General features: G+C 42.1%; 2 long non-coding RNA genes across 2 annotated transcripts; one reads left to right on the forward strand and one right to left on the reverse strand.

Moving 5' to 3' along the window:
- Positions 1–1,087: 1,087 nt before the first annotated feature.
- LOC112993511 (uncharacterized) lies at positions 1,088–3,732 on the reverse strand. Its single transcript, XR_003261731.2, has 4 exons — positions 3,580–3,732; positions 2,366–2,395; positions 1,907–1,968; positions 1,088–1,224 (listed from the first exon to the last, which is right to left on the reverse strand). It is a non-coding gene; the product is annotated as an uncharacterized LOC112993511 (long non-coding RNA).
- A 7,141-nt stretch (positions 3,733–10,873) lies between these two features.
- On the forward strand, positions 10,874–16,835 carry LOC112993536 (uncharacterized). Its single transcript, XR_010388471.1, has 3 exons — positions 10,874–11,440; positions 12,591–12,774; positions 14,526–16,835. It is a non-coding gene; the product is annotated as an uncharacterized LOC112993536 (long non-coding RNA).
- The last annotated feature ends 1,298 nt before the right edge of the window (positions 16,836–18,133 follow it).

Raw genomic sequence — 18,133 nt, forward strand, 5'->3', positions numbered from 1 at the left:
GGAAAGATTCTTGGCGCTTTGTCTTGGCTAATTTGGGCAAAAAAAGCAATGCTGGAGATTGGGATCAGCTTAGGCGTGGTGCAAAGATCGTGCATGTTTTGAATAACACCATGGAAATGAAGTAGAGGCACCTTTTTTGTGTGAATGAGAAACCCCTGGCAAGGAGGAGTGAGTCTCAGGAGGGTCGGACAACTCTGCTTTCACTTTCCCTGAGCTTTCCCAGGAGTGGAGGCTATTGGCAAGGGAAAACAAGAGCAGCTCTACCATGTGTTAGATTTGTCACAGCATCGGTGAGGGGAGAGGCAGCAACCTGTGGGAACACAGGAAATAAATATAGCTACCTTCTGTCATGAAACCTCCTTGGGGTGTTGGCTCACGGGCTTACTTGGAGGCAGGGTCTAGGCAGACAGGGAGGAGTGGGGTGGGACCCCTGGAGGGGGCAGAGGAGGAGAGGTGCTGCCTGCTCAGCCCGGTGTGACGGAGGGGAGGCAGCAGTGGCGGGGGGAGCTTGCTGGAGGCAGTTTTTAACAGATGCTTTGGGAATCAGTTGTACTTTTAACAGCTGGCCATACCAAGCAGCCTCCAGCACAGCCCTGAAACCCACCAGCTTTTCTTAGGTGCATGCGAAAAGCTCCGCAACTTCAGCTGTGCAGGACTTGGTAAGCTGGCTTATACTGAGTACATCCAGGAGCTAAATGTTGCAGATGCAGCTCTCCTACCTCATCCCTCTCCAGGGAGAGCTGCGGGCAGATTGCCGTGCATCAGGGTGACAGCTCTCTCTCCCAGCATGATACTTCTTTACTGATGCCAGCTGAGTCTTGAAATCTTTGCTTCGGAGAGATGAAACACACACTTGTATACTGAGATGGGCCAGCTCTAGGGCACAACCACATTTGGCTCTGTTTATCTCATTATCCTTCATTTATTCTTTGGTGTTCACCCTACCAGAAATATAATAATCGTCAGACAGATTGGATAAATAAACCAGAATCCCTGCCTAAAGATCCAATAAAAATTGAGCTTAACTGTCTACTAAGATCAAACAAACAAAAAGCTCTTAATTAATTTTCCTTTCCTTTTTCCTTTCTATTCAATTTAATTAAAAAAAAGAAAAGAAAAGCGGAGCTGTCAAAATCCTTTCAGAAAGCCATCCATTTCCAGCTCAACCCAGAAGAAGTTTGCACAGAATCTTGTATCAGGGCTTGTGTTTTTGTTGCTTTCAGCCTGTTTTCAAAGTTATAAAGAGATGTCAGTATTTCAGTGTGGCAAGTGCTTATATCAGCAGAATTTCTGAAGATCCTGAAGTCTGTCTGTTACTGTTGATTTGTTTTTGTTTGGAAATTATAGTAAAAATAAACAAACAAAAGCAGCAAAATGAAATAAAGAATACAGAACTGAACCAATGACTCCTCCAAAAGGGAACCAGATACCACCCCCCCACACCCCGCCCCGTATGTCCTGGCATATGACTCTGCAGCCATTCCAGTCAAATGAGTTGATCCGGTGAATCCCCATCCCTGTAGGAGCATATCTTAAAGCTGATTTGTTTTGATCACAGTCACTCTAAAAACTGAACAGCCTGACAACAAATAGCAGCACTATTCAGTTAAATTCACTTGCTCCTGTGGCTTCCTCAACATAAAGTCAGAAATCAATGGTCAGAGGAAAGCTAGAGTGATCGCATGTTTTCTCATCAGCCTACACCTATGCAGGCCACGTCATCCTGAGTCATCCGGACATCCCAGCCTTTCCTTTCTGGCAACTCTGCTGTCCTTCAGGAAGATGAGACTCAGGGGACGAGGTGACAAGACAGGATCAGGGCAATGCAAGACCTTCTCACCACCGTCCTCCACTGCTTAAATCTTGCAGTTATAGCTATTATAATTAATTCAAATAAAGACCTTACCTGCTTCAAGCTGTAGTCACATTTTCCATCACTGAAGCTCTACAGGCCAGTGAAAGGCACTTCTAGGAAAGAGATACCCAAGGATATCTTTAGGCAATAAATTATCCTTTCCCCAGTCCCCCTCTCCACTCACTTCATTTGAAAGTGAAGGGTGCTGAGTTTTATTAGGCCCCCCTCTTGTCATCACAGTCTGTGATTTGCAGTCCCAGAGCCAGACTTCTCTTCCCTTTTTTCTCCCAGCCGCCACAAGATCGCATTACATTAGACAGAGAGGTCTGCCAGGTCAAAGCCCCGGTCGCTGTCACCTACTTCCTGTTTCCTGCAAAATCCATATGTGGGAACGTTTTTTCCCTTTGTCTTTTTGAAAAACCAGCCTGAGGGTTTATCCATGCAAGGGCAGGCAAACAAAAATGCTTGCTGTATTTGTGTGTGTGCGTGTGAGTGTGCTGATGTACATACCTGTACCTGTGAGGCAAATGAAAAGAAAAGCTGAAAGAGAAAGGAGGGAAAGTGGTTAAAGTTGTGTGTTTGGAAAACACATTTCCTACTGTTGTACCACTTGTCACCGCCTTTCAAGGAAGCCGTCACCCTGACAGCAGTGCACTGCTGTTCAACAGCATCCCCTTGCTCCCTGGGCACGTGGTGAGCTGGTCCAGCTGCCACTCTGGGACTTGCCAATTATTAAGCTCAAAGCAAAGTAAAACAAACACTGACACAGGCATCAGTGCCAGAAACGGAGTGAAATACATCTCTGCCAAATCGTTTATGACATGAGACCCATGCAGATCCTGGAGGGTGCTCAGAGAATAACCTTTATGTTCCTGGCCTTGCCAGTATAGGTATGAGTTAGTATTGCATTCAATATTAACTCTTCAAAATCTTCAGTTTTACTTTTCAAATTATGCATAGACCCAAACCTGCAACCTGTGCATACTGGCATAGCTGGGCAGATAAAGCAGTGGGAGCCATCCTGACATTCACACCCAAATGAGGGGGAGCTCTACGCTGCACCAATGAAGTAATGAACGAGTGTTTCCTAGTTCCTTCTCCAAGCTAACACCTACCGCTCTGGGAATACTAGTGAGTGACAAAAGAGTCCTTGGGGCTCATCAGAAAAATCTGAAAACTTAGAAGAGCTGGCCCCCAAGTGACTTATCCAGAAAGTTATGAATTACAATTGCTGTGGGGAGATCATCAACAGTATGATTGCAGTCTCAGTACTGGAAAACAAAGACAGTTCCCCTCAGGGGAGTGGGAGAACCAAATGATTTTCTTTCTTCTATATCTCTTGCATTAATCCCTTGTGAGCTGTCTGTCTTCTGTGCTAACATAGCCCACAGCCAGAGCTGAAATACAGAGCTGACTTTATTCGCCTCTGCAGGTTAGTTCGTTCTCCTTTATGGAATCAGTAACAGCAAGGAATTTTCTTTCTTATCTAAGAAGTGAACCTAAAATTGCTTTTCCTCAGGCTTTTGGTTTGGCTGAATGGTATTTGCTATTAAGAAAAAACAATCGTTAACTGTAGAAAAGTGGGGCCCAATTTCCCTGGGAGTACAATGGAGATAGCTGTCTTAGCATCTGCAGCACGAGAATGGGAAGGAAAGCAATCTTCCTCTTATGAATTATTAGCAGGACAAAGAAGGTGTGAGGTGGAGGTTTAACTATACACTTACCTAGGGTCTGAGGCAAAAACAAAACGGTGTGGGTCTTTGAAACTACAAGGCTGCCAAACATTTGCAGTGTCATCTTAAGTCTCACAATCTTCCATATTTTTCTTAAAAGTGCATCTTTCTCTGAAGGTCCATCTCCTGAAGCAATATTAACAAGTGAGAATACCAGATTTCTTTTTGGAAGTATGTTTCTGAGGCTCAAGGCTAAAAAGAAATTTGAATACATGAATCTTGAGAGCTCCTTAAGTATATATAAGATGTAGAAGAGCATACTATGCGCGAGGAGGGCCATGAGAGACGAACCCTGAGCTATTCAGATGGGACAAGGAATGAGATGACACAAAAGCAAGGAAGTCAGCTGGAGAAGAGCTGGATGGAGGTTCAAAGAGAAAGACAAAAGGGACTCAGCTTTACCCTGCGATGCCGATAAGAATCTTTGAAGGGGTTTGCATGGGAAGTTGTGTGTCTGAGGAGAAGGGAAAGGTGATGCTTGTAGAGGCAGTCTGTGTGAAGTCTTTCTGGCAGGGCTGTGAACAGATAGCTGCAGAGAGCAGACAGGAGAAAGTGGCAAAGATCAAAGCAAGAGTTAATCAATGCCTGGGCAAGGCACATAGTAGTAAGCATAGGAAGAAAAACAAGGATAGTGTTGGAAAGGAAGAAAATACTCTGCAGAATTCAGTAACAAGCCAGAGTGATAGAGAGGGAGGAGAGAGAGGAATTAAATCTACCAGTGGCGATGCAGATGTAGATGACAGTGGAGTTACTGTCTGTGAGAGAGGCAAGGGGGAGTATTGCAAAGGAAGAGCATTCAGTGCATGCTGTTCTGGCTCTGCACAGCCAGATGGGAGGATGAAGCGACAGGCAGAAATGTTAAGTAGAATAGAAAAGGAGAAGCCATGATAGAGAGGAATGTTGGTCAACACAGGGTTTGTTTTTGAAGTCTAAGGTGCGACTGAAGTCACCTGGGTATAAAAGGTAGAGGAAAAAAGAAGACAACCAAACACCAAGTTGACAATGAACCCAAAAGGCAGAAGCAATGATGGTGCCTACGGAGAAGCATCAAGAGAAAGAGGAGATCCCAGGGAGCTGAAAGAACCAAGGAAGAGAAACTGTTATGCCCTCAAAAGAAATACAGAGATGAGTGGTCAAACAGGGGTTTCTTTCAGCCAGATCTTCCGCACGATGTCAGGGCAGTCTGGGAGAGATGAACATGGTCTCCTCACACCATATACATGCTCCATGGACCAAGGGTTTCAGTCTGGAGGGCAGACCACTAACTAGTAGTGGCAAAGACTGGCTGAGGGTGAAAAGAAGCTTGGCCTGGAACTTCAGGACAGAGCAGCAAAGAGTCTCAAAGACCATACTACAAGTGAGTTACTCTCCCGCCATGGTCTAAACCAATTCAGTAGGTTGAAGAGCTCTCTGTGTAGGCTGCAAAGCAAGAGTAAATAAGAAGTTAAGTCGCATTGAGTTGCCTACTGATAAGGCTATTCCGCTAGCAGTGTTCAAGTCAGCTGGTTTAGACTGAGCTGGGAAATGTCTTTGCAAACTGCTGTCATCAATTAAATGGTGGGCAGACACCCCTGGGGAGAAGCCGTGCCTGCTGCAGGAGGCACTGCAGGTAGTGACACCACTGTTGTGACACCAGCATGGGCAGAGGTTTTTCCTTGCTCTTTTTCATGGCACCTGGAAGCCAGCTTTCACCTTCTGCCATGACTAGTCTACTTGCAATGAGAGTTATGCCTGGCTATCTGAGGGGAAGCTTTATCTCATGGCTCTGTTCCCTTCTCTGCAGCAGTTTTTCTACCCAAAATGTACAGAGCACTTGAAGTGAGTCCGATTTCTGTGGCAATCCCACAGGAAATGACAAGAAGCCTCAAGGAGAGGCAGAAAATTGAAGATTTAATGACTTCTAGATGCTCTACTCAGTCCCCTGCTCACTGGTAAGATTAAAGGCTCGACCTGCCTTCTGTGTGTCTCATGGCTGGATTTTTGTTTTGTTTGAACAGAGCAGCACTGAGCCTGTAAGACCTGCTACTCCATTTATTCTGCCAGGAAATGCACTGTAGGGAGCAAGAATTCACGAGTCAAACTTCTCTATGGGTCAAAGGGCAAACAAATGGGGACAAAATAGTTTTAAAAGTAGACTTCAGAGTGACACACGAAACATTAAAATCTGATTTAAAACTGTGTACAGCTGTGCATCTGCCCCTTCTTCTGTATAGGAAAACACTCCTGAGTTTCAAAAAATTAGGGGATTAGGGGAAAGAATTCAAGCTGGGCACATGAAATTTTAAATGAACAGCAAAATTATTTCTAAACAAATTGAAAATATCTGCCAAACTGGGGCTCCATGGCTGTTTCAGGGACACCTGCTTTCTTTTCTATAATGAAATTTCCTGTATATTAACTTCCTTTTTATTCTTTCCATTGCCTTGTGTATGACAAAGATATTGTCTAAAAGAAATAGGTTAAAATGTCTGGGTAAGCATTCAGAACATTCAGTTTTAGGCTAGAATTTATATAAAGTCTAGAATTTATATAAAGCACCAACCCAATTGTAGTTTCTGGAGCTGCTGGCCTGAGAAAGAATAACTCTCTGAAAGAGCACTCCCAAATCTACTGTGTGTCTCTGGGACTGTTTTTGGATATCTTACTGTGTCATTCCAATGCCTCTTACATGTTGCTCTAACTTTCACTTTGGGAATACAGTCTTTCCTCTTAGATTTTGTCAAGTAAATGAAGTCTAAATTCCTCTGCATATAATTACCTCTAAAGTGGAGTGCATTTGTTTTGTAAAACAAAATTTGTTTTGTATTTAGAAGCCTTTCGCATAGATTTCTAAAAACTCTTTTCTGAAGTTTCTTCCTCCTCCTGCAATTAAATTTGAATTTCTCACAGTAAATTAGGCACAACTTGCCTACAAGGGTGGAGTTTTGCTTGAAATGGGCTTTCACCTCAGATCAACCTAAGTTCATAAACTTCTGAAACATGTGGTGAACCTGTCCCAAGTTTACTGTTTGGACTGTTTCCTGATCCTGGCAAAATTAAACCTGCCTTAATTATGAAAGGTAGTTCAAAGTTTAATTTTTAAGCTGACAAGCCAACACTAGATAGCAAAGTTGATGGAATTACATAGAAACTGAGCCCCGTGTCCATGATTCAAAATGTGCTGGGCCATCTCTGAGACACCAAAGCACTTCTGCTGCTTTGCTACTTTAAGAGTATACAAGCAGTACCATGGAGATAACAAATAGGTTTAAAGTTACACATGGTTAAGTCCTTTGCTGGATCAAGGTTCAACTAAGAATGTCAGTATATGAAATTGAGCTACAGAGCGTCCCTTTATAAAAACTTCAATATCCCCAACTGACTGCTGTGCTGGCATTTTAAATGTTCACTTCCTTTACAGATACAGAATTAGAAAGATTTCATACTTCTATTTAGCATGAGTCTAATGCCAGCTTGTGTTTCATCTAGTGAAAACTACCAGTCTAAAGAGAAATTTTTCATCTCTTCCCACTGCCATACCCTTTTCCTGGTACTGGAGATAGAATAGCCCTCGTCTCTCACAAGGTCTTTTCATTATCTGACCACATCAGACACAAAAGAGTCTTTACTTATCTAGATATAATGCTAAGAAGTAGTTTGCACGGATTTGTTCTGCCCCAATTCTTTGTTCTCTGTAGCTGAGCCCAAGCAACTGGAGTCAGGGTATGAATGAGGATGTGATATTAGGTAGCAAGGAGGAGTGTAAGCATTGCTAGCTGTGAGAGGCGGGGAGGGTAGAGCTGGATATACACATGCACACTCTCTTTAGGCAAAAGTTAAAAGAGAACTATAAAAATTATTCAGCTCCATGAAGGCCGGTTAGGTGAGAGATCACTCAGGCATTTCGAGCAGTGAGCAGAAAGGTCTTTTGGTGCTTAAAGCTGTGAAAATGGGACATTTTTCCCATCAGTGCTACAATAATCCACCATGCAAGGCAGGGTTAAATTTTCCCTTTCATCACATGCCAGCCCCTCCAAGTGTTGCTAATGTCTGAAATCAAATCTGAGCGTCTCCCCAGCTTGCGTGGTGCTCTGGCCCTTTCTTCTTTTTCTCTTTGGGTGCCCATCCCCCCAAAGCCTGTCATCACATTAAATATGTATTATTTAAGTTGGCCTGTGGGAGAAGCAGTGACTATGTTGTGTACTAATGGCTGTATTTTAGGCGGATTACCTCCCAGGAATCTACACAGGCTGTGTCTGGGCCTCAGGGATACTGTCCCAGAGCATAACCATAACTAGCAGATTTGCACCTGACTCTGTAAAATATTATTTCTCCTTTGACTTTTTATTTCCTCTTCTTAATTCCCTCTGTCCTTCCTCATGTAGCTCAGGATGCTCTGAGGCTTCAGGGAAGCTTGTGGGCCTTTACCTCATGACTCTGGTGTATACAGGTACACACGAAGCGGGACCAATTTCCCCACTACAAAAAAAGTCCAGTGAATAACAACAATATATTGTGTTTTCCCTGTAGGAAACAAGTCTTAAAAAGGCCAGGATAAGCTTCAGTGACATTTTTACTTTGACCTTTTCATCTTTTAGACTGTTTGCTGCAGAGGTTATTTGTACCATAAGATCTTACGGATGGCACAAACTATTTTTTATTTAGTTAAGATGAACCCCAAGCAGACAGAAGGAGGAGTAGAATGAATAGGCACCAAGTGATCAGACCAGAGGAAGAGAAAAGTTCAAATTTTTTGTCTCCCTCAGAAGACTTGAAGTATCTCAACTCAGTTGTCCGATGACTGCTGCTTTTGCCAGAACACTGGAGAGAAAACCCATATCCACCAGAGTAAAAAAAGGAAGAGTTTCTTATGCTTTGACTAAGATTTGAGTAGATGCATGATATCTGCAAACTGCTGCTGTTCACAAAATTACTTTCTAGGTTCAGGAGGACTGAATTACTATACCAGATGACAATACATCACTTAAAAGATGTCTGATGACCCAAGGGGGACCCCAGCTGCCATAAAAGAGCAATACATTACCACTGTGAGTTCACGTCATCTTGCCATGATGTTTCTCCAAAGCAAGCAGGTTCTCAGGCTTGCTCCACTACTTCCTCAAATTCCTTTCAGTGTTCTGTCTTCAGTTTTGAGCTCTTACAAGCCCTGTTTTGACCAGATCTCACATTGCTGTGAAAATGTGTTTGTCATACTGGAAGGGTTAAACAACAAAGCCCAAGTGGCAGGATCTAAATCCTGGCCTTGTCAGAGGATTAAGCATGGACAGAGCTGACCCTGCAGGCACAGACCCTCCTAGGTCAGGGTCCAACCTAGTGTTGGTGCCCCACATGCAGGCCTTCTGGTGAGGACAAGGATATGGGGACAGGAAACTATGGAGGTGAGAGCAGGACCAGGGCAGAGCAACAGGTCCACAGGGAAAGAAGGTGTTTAGGTCCTGCCGGAGTGTAAGGCAGGCTACATGGGGCTATGGCACTTGCCTCCATCCACTCTCTTGGGTAACAAGGATCAGCTTGTGGCCATCTAACTCCAGACAGTATTTTGCCTTCTGAGTCCAACTTCAGCTGCATTTCTAATGGATGAGATACTCTCCAGCACAAAAGTAATGCAGTCCATCTTACCTTAGACTTCAGAGCCTCTTGAAAGTCAGTGGAAATGAAACAAGTTACCCTAGCTGGGAATTTGGCTCTCTGTCTTTAGTAAACTGTAACCAATGAGTTCAGCAAAAGTGTCCCCAGGTTATATTTCTCTACCATTAATTTCTCTTGCAAGCCAACATTAAACTCCAGGCAGCAAGGGGCTGGAAACAATGGTCAAGTATGAAGAAGGCAGTTATTTCCTTAGGGGGCCAGGCTGCAAGGAGGGAGGAGGGAGCCAGCAGAGAGAGAAAAAGGATTTTGCAGAAAAAACTTTGGGTAAGGAGAAGTCCGTGCCATGAAGGAGTGTTTTAAATCTCATAATGCAGCAGCCAAGGTAAATAAAAAAGATAGACATTTGCAAAATTGTACAGTCACACCAAATAAATTATGTCACCTATTTTTAATGCAGTTATGGCTTGCCATGATTTGAAAACTTCTATTGAAATGTCTCAGATTTTTGTTGCATTCCCTGAAATTTGAGAAGGAACTACTTGAAAGAAAACCTAAAAACTCTGTAATAAATTAAGGAATTTCTTACATTTTTGCCTATGTAACTGGAGAAGCTAGGATTGGTGGACTGAGGCCAGTGCTCATAGCACTCAGTGCAGAGACATTCATAGTAAATCTAAATCAGTAAATAAATATGGGTCATTTCCATGAGTTCCCATTGCCATGATGAGTTAATCCAAAATGTAAAAGCAGATTGAAGAAGCTGTAGCCAAAATATTTCAATAAACAAAGGACAGGTCCATTCTGATCTTATTCATTAAAGATAAATAAAATGGAAGAAAGAATTAAAGAAAGATACTGGCTGGAAGGAAATTAAAATGCCAAAAGCAAAGAGCTGGGGCATCGCACCCTCATATTATTTATAGAGATGAAGCACTTATGAAACACAAATGGGGACTGCAGTAGGCCATTTATGGACAAAACTGCACAAAGGCCATTTCTTTCCCAGAGAACTGACAGACCATGCCATCTACTGAAAATGCTGAAAATTAAAATGATTAATGGGACAAGAAAGATGGACATTTCCTGTCTTTCCAGTGTACAGCCTGACGAAATCAAAGAAAAGTTAAACTGTACCCTCCAAAGCATATCCGGAATGTCTACTGATTTTATCTGGATCTAGACAGTTAAACAAAAGGGGGAAAAAAATCTTAAATATGACCTCATCACCACACCTCTTAATCAGCATCCACCTCCCAAAACATTTTGACTAGTTTTCTGGTCTTCTTCCTTTTCTGATTTCCTTTGGAATAGAGCAAGATCAATGGAGGAGTCTGAGGATTTGAATCCCTGACTAGTCATTTGCTTTGACTACTTCTGAGTTTCTCTGACCTTGGAGAATGCATGTCTCCTCTTTGATTCAGGTTGACCTATGCTGGGGGGGAAATAAGATTTACATACTCCAGGCAGGTGTCAGGAGCTATAATAACTAGTGAGATCTGGATGCCCATGAACGGATAGTGTGGATATGATAAAATACAGTAGAAAAGACCAACAATTAGGGCAACATTGTCCAGCATTGGTGCTGATGCTTAGTACTTCAAGATCTTCGTTAATAAGAAAATTATTTAGAGACACTGCAGTCAATAGGCAATGAAAGTGCTCATCACCTCAGTATAAGTGACCTTTTACTTATATGCCTCATCACAGATTAAGGACTTTGGCCTCTGTGTTAGAAAATGTTGGCCTTGGATTATGAGCTGAAGTGTGTTGCAATTCCTTTTCTAGCATAGGAAGATTCTGTGGTAGCTGCTGACTGCAAGTGAAGGCACTTATCTATGCCTGTTATTCTGTAACTTGCTGTCCTTATGAAGAATTCATTTTACAAGGGATTAGTAGAAATCAGCTATTTTTGCTTGGCAAAACAAGGGCTGACAGCGGATGTGATTGCTGACTGCAAATATACCAAGAAGAGGTAAACCTCAGAGAGCTGAGAAGAGCTATTTAAGCTAAAAATAACCTTGACACATGAACAAACATACACTAACCAGCCCTGAATAAAATTAGGAAAAGAAGTAGGTTACCAATAATCCAAACAATGAAGGTGCTGGAAGAACTTTCTGATAGAAGAAATGCAAGCAGAATGCCAAAGTGCTTTTTGGATGGAGTTTAACCAGCACCTGAAAGGGAATAGGTAAGAGGATTGCATGTTGCTGTGTCTAGACTGTGGGGCCTGGGCTTACTCCCATGTCAGGACGAAACTCAGGTGAGTGCCATCTTTCTCCTGCCTCCTTGGATTCTGTTTTACATGAAGAAAGAGTTCAAGACTGTGGGTAAAAGGCAAAGCAAGAAGCGTAGCATGGCATGCCTCAGTCAGGTCCCTGTCCTGGAAATTCAGGGAGCTAAGAGTATAGTCAGTGCTACAGAGTGGGCCTAGGTCCAGCTGGACATAGGTCCAGCTTGTGCTGCTAGAGGTCTGGAGTAAACTGCCCAGAGAGTCTCCCCTTATGTTTTTATTAGTTAATACACCCCCATTTCTAAGGAATAAAACACCACGTTCCATATACATAAAAAAGGCAAGCCATCTCAAGCTCATTTAGATATCACAAAGCCAGCCATGCTGAGAAAGAGACAATCACTCCAACAACTAAATAACTAATCTTCAGTTAATTAAACTATTATTAATTATTAAACCAAACACCTTAACTGCAATCCTTCCAAAGGTCTGTAAGACAGAACTCTGATCATTTGACTGGCACACTAACACAGCTTTTTCTCTTTGAAAAGTACTCCCTTTTAAAGAGGCCACCAGGCTAATCTGTTTGTTCTTTTTCCTGACTTGATTTTATATCCTGTCTCTGTAAAAGCTCTTTAATCTTATACACTTGGTTGTTATATATAAAGAATGCGGAGACAACTTCTACTGTCTCCAGTGAAATCACACCAGATAAAAATAAAAGCTCTTTTAAAAAGTAGAGTTTGACTATTGAGATTTAATGTGACACATCCCTCATTTGGCTGCAGGCAATGTCATTATATTGCTTTCCAAACTGATGGACCAGCTTGTTTTTGCTGATAGAATAATTAGATCCAAAGTGGAATGACCAAACTGAATTTTCAAAGCTATTTTCTAGTTTTTTTCCAAAACTGTCACAAACCTGACAGACTACCAAACCTCAGATATCTCATATACCACCATTTACTTTACCATCAACCCTCTAGCTGAAAAGTTCATTCATTTTCCCACCAAGAGGTCCCACCAACCACTTATCATCAGCTGGCAGAGCACAGTGCGTGCTTGCCCCCGTGGAGTACATTCCACAACAGTTGAAGTCTCTACCATGAAAATGTTCTCTGCAACTTTTATGTGATGTTGTCACTTTGTCCCTGCCTTTGTCTTTTGGCCAAATGACAAGTTGGTTTTGTACCGAACAACGTCCTTATTCCTTTGAGGAGCAACTCCCCATCAGACAAAGACAAAGTCCTGTGGAGACAGTCACCACATTGCTTGGGTATCGTGCTCAGCAACTTGCCTCAGGAAGCAAGAAGCAAAGACCCTGGTATCACCATCACCAAGAGGAGACTCTTTTCACTGTCCTTGTAAGTAGGTGTTGATTAGCCTCATTTCCTGGGTGCAGTGTGTGCTGAGGGCCTTCATGTCCTGGGAACTGATCCATGCACAACTCCCTCATTTCTCATGACCATTATCATAAACTCTTCCTCTTTGCAGATCCTTTGGAAAGGGAATATTTTTTTCCCAGGCTGTTCATTACTGTGAACAAGAGGAGGAGGGGCAGGAGCAGCAGCCACAGTTTGACAAATGACCCTTAGTAATAGATTAAGCAAATGGTAAAAATTAGCTGTACTGCAAACTCTCTTAATTCTCGTTCCCTTCACCTCTCCACAAGCATCTTCCTTCCCACCTGCATCCACATAAGAGGCTGAAAAAGATCTTCTCCGGATCCTTAATTGGCAGGAACACATTAGAGGAGGGGAAGGATGACCACAACACACACAATTAGTCACTGAATATAATTGTAATTCAGGACAGATTCAGTGACTAATTGATTCTCACATCCAGCATTGCTCAGACACTAATAAAAATGCCTGGCGTGGGAGTGCTCTGTCTCCAGTAATCACTCTCACACCAAAAACTGTGTCACAATGACTTATATCAACAAAAAACAACCAGTGCATTTGGAGCCAAGTCAATTGTTAACTTACCCCACTCCATGGACCTTCATATGCCCTGGAAAGGAAAGGTACAAAGTGGGTACAGACCTCCTAGCTCTAATTCTGCACAGAGGAGATAGCTGTGTATTTTTAACATGATCAGACAGTATAGGAGCACAGGACTTGTCAGGTTCCACCTAACTGTCAGGTATTTTTGAAAGACCCCTTCTTGTTCTTTTGGGACTATATTCGTAGCTGGGAGCTTGAACAAAAAAATAGCAGCTCTGGATCTGGAAATCTCTATAGATCACAAGAGGCTGGGAAAATGGACTTCTGGCCTTATCCTGTGTGAGCATTCTTATAATCTGATACTGGAGGTTATGCCTCCAATACCTGTCGTCCTACTCAGCCTGCTCCCTCATGTCTCTTGATGCAACCAGCCAGCTGATAGTGAAACCTAGCACTAGGACATACCTTTTACTCCTTGCATGACCATGCTGACTTCTCAACTTACTCTAAACTTCATCAGAAAAGGGCTGTTTTCTCTCTTGCTGTTGCTTTATGTTTGTCCTCTAGTACATTTAATGATTGAATTTGCATGGAAGAGGTCAGAGGAGGTCAAGTTGTTTTGTATTGCTTTTCCATTTTTGATTAAGGTGGTCAAGCTCTGTACTAGTGGTAAGTGGGTGCAGCTCTTTCTACCTCACTAGAGGCTAAGCTGTTTCTTTCATCAAGTCCCACATTTGAAGGCAAGTCCCTTGGAACAAAAACCTCCTCCCAGTTCTGCAAGGAAGATCTTGACTCTAAAGTGTCACTTTTCCAATGTGTAAGAGCCTCCTCCTGAGGAAGATATCTAACCATAGGGTGTGATCCAGCAGGTGGGGGAGTGCCTGATCTATGGGAGATGTTAGGTTATACTTGCATCTCATTTCTGAACAATGATGATAGAGATGACTTAACCATGCTTTAACCCATGTCTCATTGATGTTGTAAGTGACAGCTGCTCCTCCCACGTCACTAGGTATGTCCAACGTGGAAGAGCTGTAGCTACAGCCTTTGTCTGCTATACATTCACCCCAATTACTTTTATCTGAAAAAGGACATTGCAACAGCAGGTTAAAGTAGCTGATTTTATAAATGAAATAACTGTCATTCTTTATTTCCTAATTTTCCATCAGAGTAAAGGAGATTAGTCTGAATCACTCTCAGCACTTCACAGAAAAAAATTTATTTTCAATCATCTGAATGAAGTACAGATTTGGAGAATAAAGGTGGAAAAGTTTATCTTGCAGTCAGCCAAGCAAACAGAAGAGAACTCAAAGTTAAAGAAGACAGAGGGAGTTGGGCAGTGCCCATTTTTCTATTTGATGTTTCCTGAACTATTGCATTTTCAGTTGTATGTCTGGAAGACCATTTTGAACCAATGCTGTGTCACTACATCACAGTTAATGGAGACTCATTCCACCATACCATTACTGATACGATCATTTCTGTATGTAAAAAACAGTTACAGAATTTCAATGATCCTTAGCAATATGTTCTGAAGGACTCAGGGTAATAAATGTGGAATCTCTATCCCTGAAACTTTGAATTTCATCAAGTTACACATTTTAATCTCTGTCTGTAAATCTACAGCTGAAATGGCTGGACCCTGCAGGTTGAATCTTTGCAGTCCTTCTTTTCCAGTTCTATGTTCATCTACAAGTGATACCGCAAAAAATAGTCATTCTTACTTATTTGGAAGCAGATATCTGAAGAAAGCCAGACTGCCTCATGAGGTCAGATGACATCAATATTTTTGGCACTTGAATATCTTGAATCATAAAGAAGCAAGACACTCATGCAGGTGAATATATACACAAGCATTCACACACACATATACATACACACATGGTAAGGAATGGCTAGTACTTGTGGAATATTCTAAAAATCTTCCACATTTTTCTTTAAACATCACCCTTAACTGTGGATACCCAGGAGAAGGTTCATCATGTGTGTCCCTGACATCTCATTTTTCAGCATGGAGTCCCGACAGTAGTCAAACAGGCCTGAAGTGTCTGGAGCATAAGGGAAGCGTGAGACTGACCAGGAAAATGTTCTGACCTTCTATAGCAGGTAATGCCTGCCACCAGTGTGCTGTTAGAAATGTAAGCAGCCTGATGCATAGCTTCCTGGAAGTCGCTTGCTCTTTATTTCCTTCATTGCCAAGTCAAGAAAGGAAGAAAATCTAAAGGAGACCTCATGAGCACACTGAGCAAATTTCCTTTCGACTCATGGAAACAGAGTCACAGAACATACACAGTCATCTTGTAAATAATTGCTTTATCTATTGTGAGGAACGTCTCATTTGGAAACTCAAATGATTGGATCTTGTAAGAGCAGTCGAGGCTTGACTCCTGACAAAAGCACAAGAGGAACATTTTGGGGTAAAAAGTAAAATCTGGCAATTCACTTCATATCCCATCAGCAAGGATGGCAGACAGTGTTCAGTTCCATCTGTTTGCAAAGATCCTGTAGATGTGGCCTTGTTCTGCACCAAGGGAGCAGCTGTTCATAGTTCTGACAAGATCTGAGCACTAGAGAGTTAACTGACAGTTCACCTCTGAATTTGACCCTGTGGATTAACATAGTGAGATTCTTGAAACTCTTCTACTATCTCTTTGATGAAAATGTTTTAAAACAAGATATCAGAACACAAGTATGGTAAAAACAAAGTGGTTTGCAGAGAGTTTTGTCTAGCCTTGCAAGAGAAGAAACTCCAAGCAAATATTTACAGTCTGCTCATTAGGAATTTAGACACAAACCCCAACATACTAATATCAGTACTCGAGAATGAGTCACTCTTCCCTTTCCCATTATGCAAGAGGATGCAAGAGAAGAGTTTTCATCTCCAATATTTGCTCCATGGAAGATATATTCAACCATGGCATGTAACTTCATCAGAGATGCATAGGTCCCAGCAAGGAGAGCCAAGCTCACTAGCTTCCAAGGCAGCTGTCAAGGAAACAGCCTATTTCTTTCAAGATAGGTGGCTGGTTGTGGTAGGCACATCCACAAACCTCGGTGAGATGCCTCAGCTCCTTTTCTATGGCATTACTTTTTGAAGCTGATGAAACAGCGAGGGCAGTTTGACAACAGCAGAGATCAGTTGGAGGCCTTCTACACGAACACTGGCTTAGCCCAGTGCACCATTTTTCATGTTGCCTGAGCATGCACCAAATACCTGGAGCTGCCTGTTCTCCAGACTGCTAGATATGTGCAAAGAAACCAAGCAGGCAAATTAGAAGCAACCAGCTCTGACTGTCTCTGTCCTAGAAATGAGTACCGTACACCACAGCCTGTATTTTACTCCTGTGCACACATTCATCTCTTCACATTGTCCACTGCAGATTTTGCATGTATTCACCAGGTGCACATTGGGTAAAGGCCTTTGGTAACTGTAGCTCTACAATAAAGAGAGGTCTGAAATGTGGCTATGGAAAGAGTTGTCTTCTTGGTTTTCCTTGCAGTGTCATTTTGTTTACCTTTAACAAGGCAAAGTGTTTCTACAGATATCGCTCCATTATAGGAAAAGGACAATGAGCAGTGAGTTTAAAATGTGGCCTGAGCAGGTGCATATTCCTCTCCAGAGAGTTGTTTCCTGTATTCCCAGTTCCCTGTTCCAAAGCAGGCCACTTTCTCAACATAGCTGAAAAGTGGGGATGTTTTGGTTCGAAGAGGATAATTTTGGGCAGCTATGAGTTAAGAATTAGTTAATATTAATTAAAGTAAACAGCGCTATTAGTTTTACCTTTCTAAAATGTGATAATAAAACAATAAAGTCACCAATTCCTGGCCTCTCTCCAATATTCTGAAGTTTTGTTATGATTTACTGGACACAACAATGTCAGGCAAATCTATTATCTTTCAGATTGCTGTTTATCTCAAGCCTGGTCTCCAGACCTAGCTTTTTTTTCAAGGCATGCAGTTTTATCTTGAATTCACAGAGATTGACCTGTTTGACTCCTGTTAGACTATGCTATGGTTACCTTCCAAACTATGCAGAAATGTATACATACAAAGAAAAAAAAGTATATGGTGATGCCAGAATTTTAGTTACATTTTATGTTGGGGCAGGCCTTGATTTTATTTTATTTTTTAATGTGTCTGGTAGAATTAAATCAGGATTATACGATAGCATGTCTACATCAAAACGCTGGCAGATATATTGAGTGATAACATTGTAATTTCTGATTCCACTAACATAAACTCTAGTTTGGGCCTCCTTCTCCTCTTGTTACCCATTATGCATTCCAATTTTGCTTTTTGTTTTTTATCTGTCTGGAATTTGAACCTATTGAGGTCAACAAAATGAGACATCAGCAAGATCATCATCAACCCCAGATGTATGAAAGGTGGGCTAATTGAAGTGAGTAGACTCAGATCTAGTTTAGATCTGTGTCCAGATGTTTAACTGAAGAGGACTCATAGTTAGGTCTGAAAATACTTGTGGAGGCTGTCTCACTCCTGACCTCTCTATCAGCTCCGACTACTGAGCGTGCTTCCTTATTCCCACTGCACTGGCCAAAAAACCCTTTCTGTCCCTCACATGCTGTTATTCTATCAAGCAGTTTATCACAGGCTTCGCTCTTCAGTAGCAAAAGCAAGCTATAGCATGGTAGCATATCATTTTGGAAGTGTTGCATAGAGGTACTCTGTGCTGTAACTGCTTAGATACAAGCATTTCCATAGCTAAACAAAATGCTGTTATTAAATAGGAGAGCACTTACAACAATGGGTTCACGTT

The sequence above is a fragment of the Dromaius novaehollandiae genome, chromosome 3, assembly GCF_036370855.1.
Source record: "Dromaius novaehollandiae isolate bDroNov1 chromosome 3, bDroNov1.hap1, whole genome shotgun sequence".
NCBI classification, from domain to species: Eukaryota; Metazoa; Chordata; class Aves; order Casuariiformes; family Dromaiidae; genus Dromaius; species Dromaius novaehollandiae.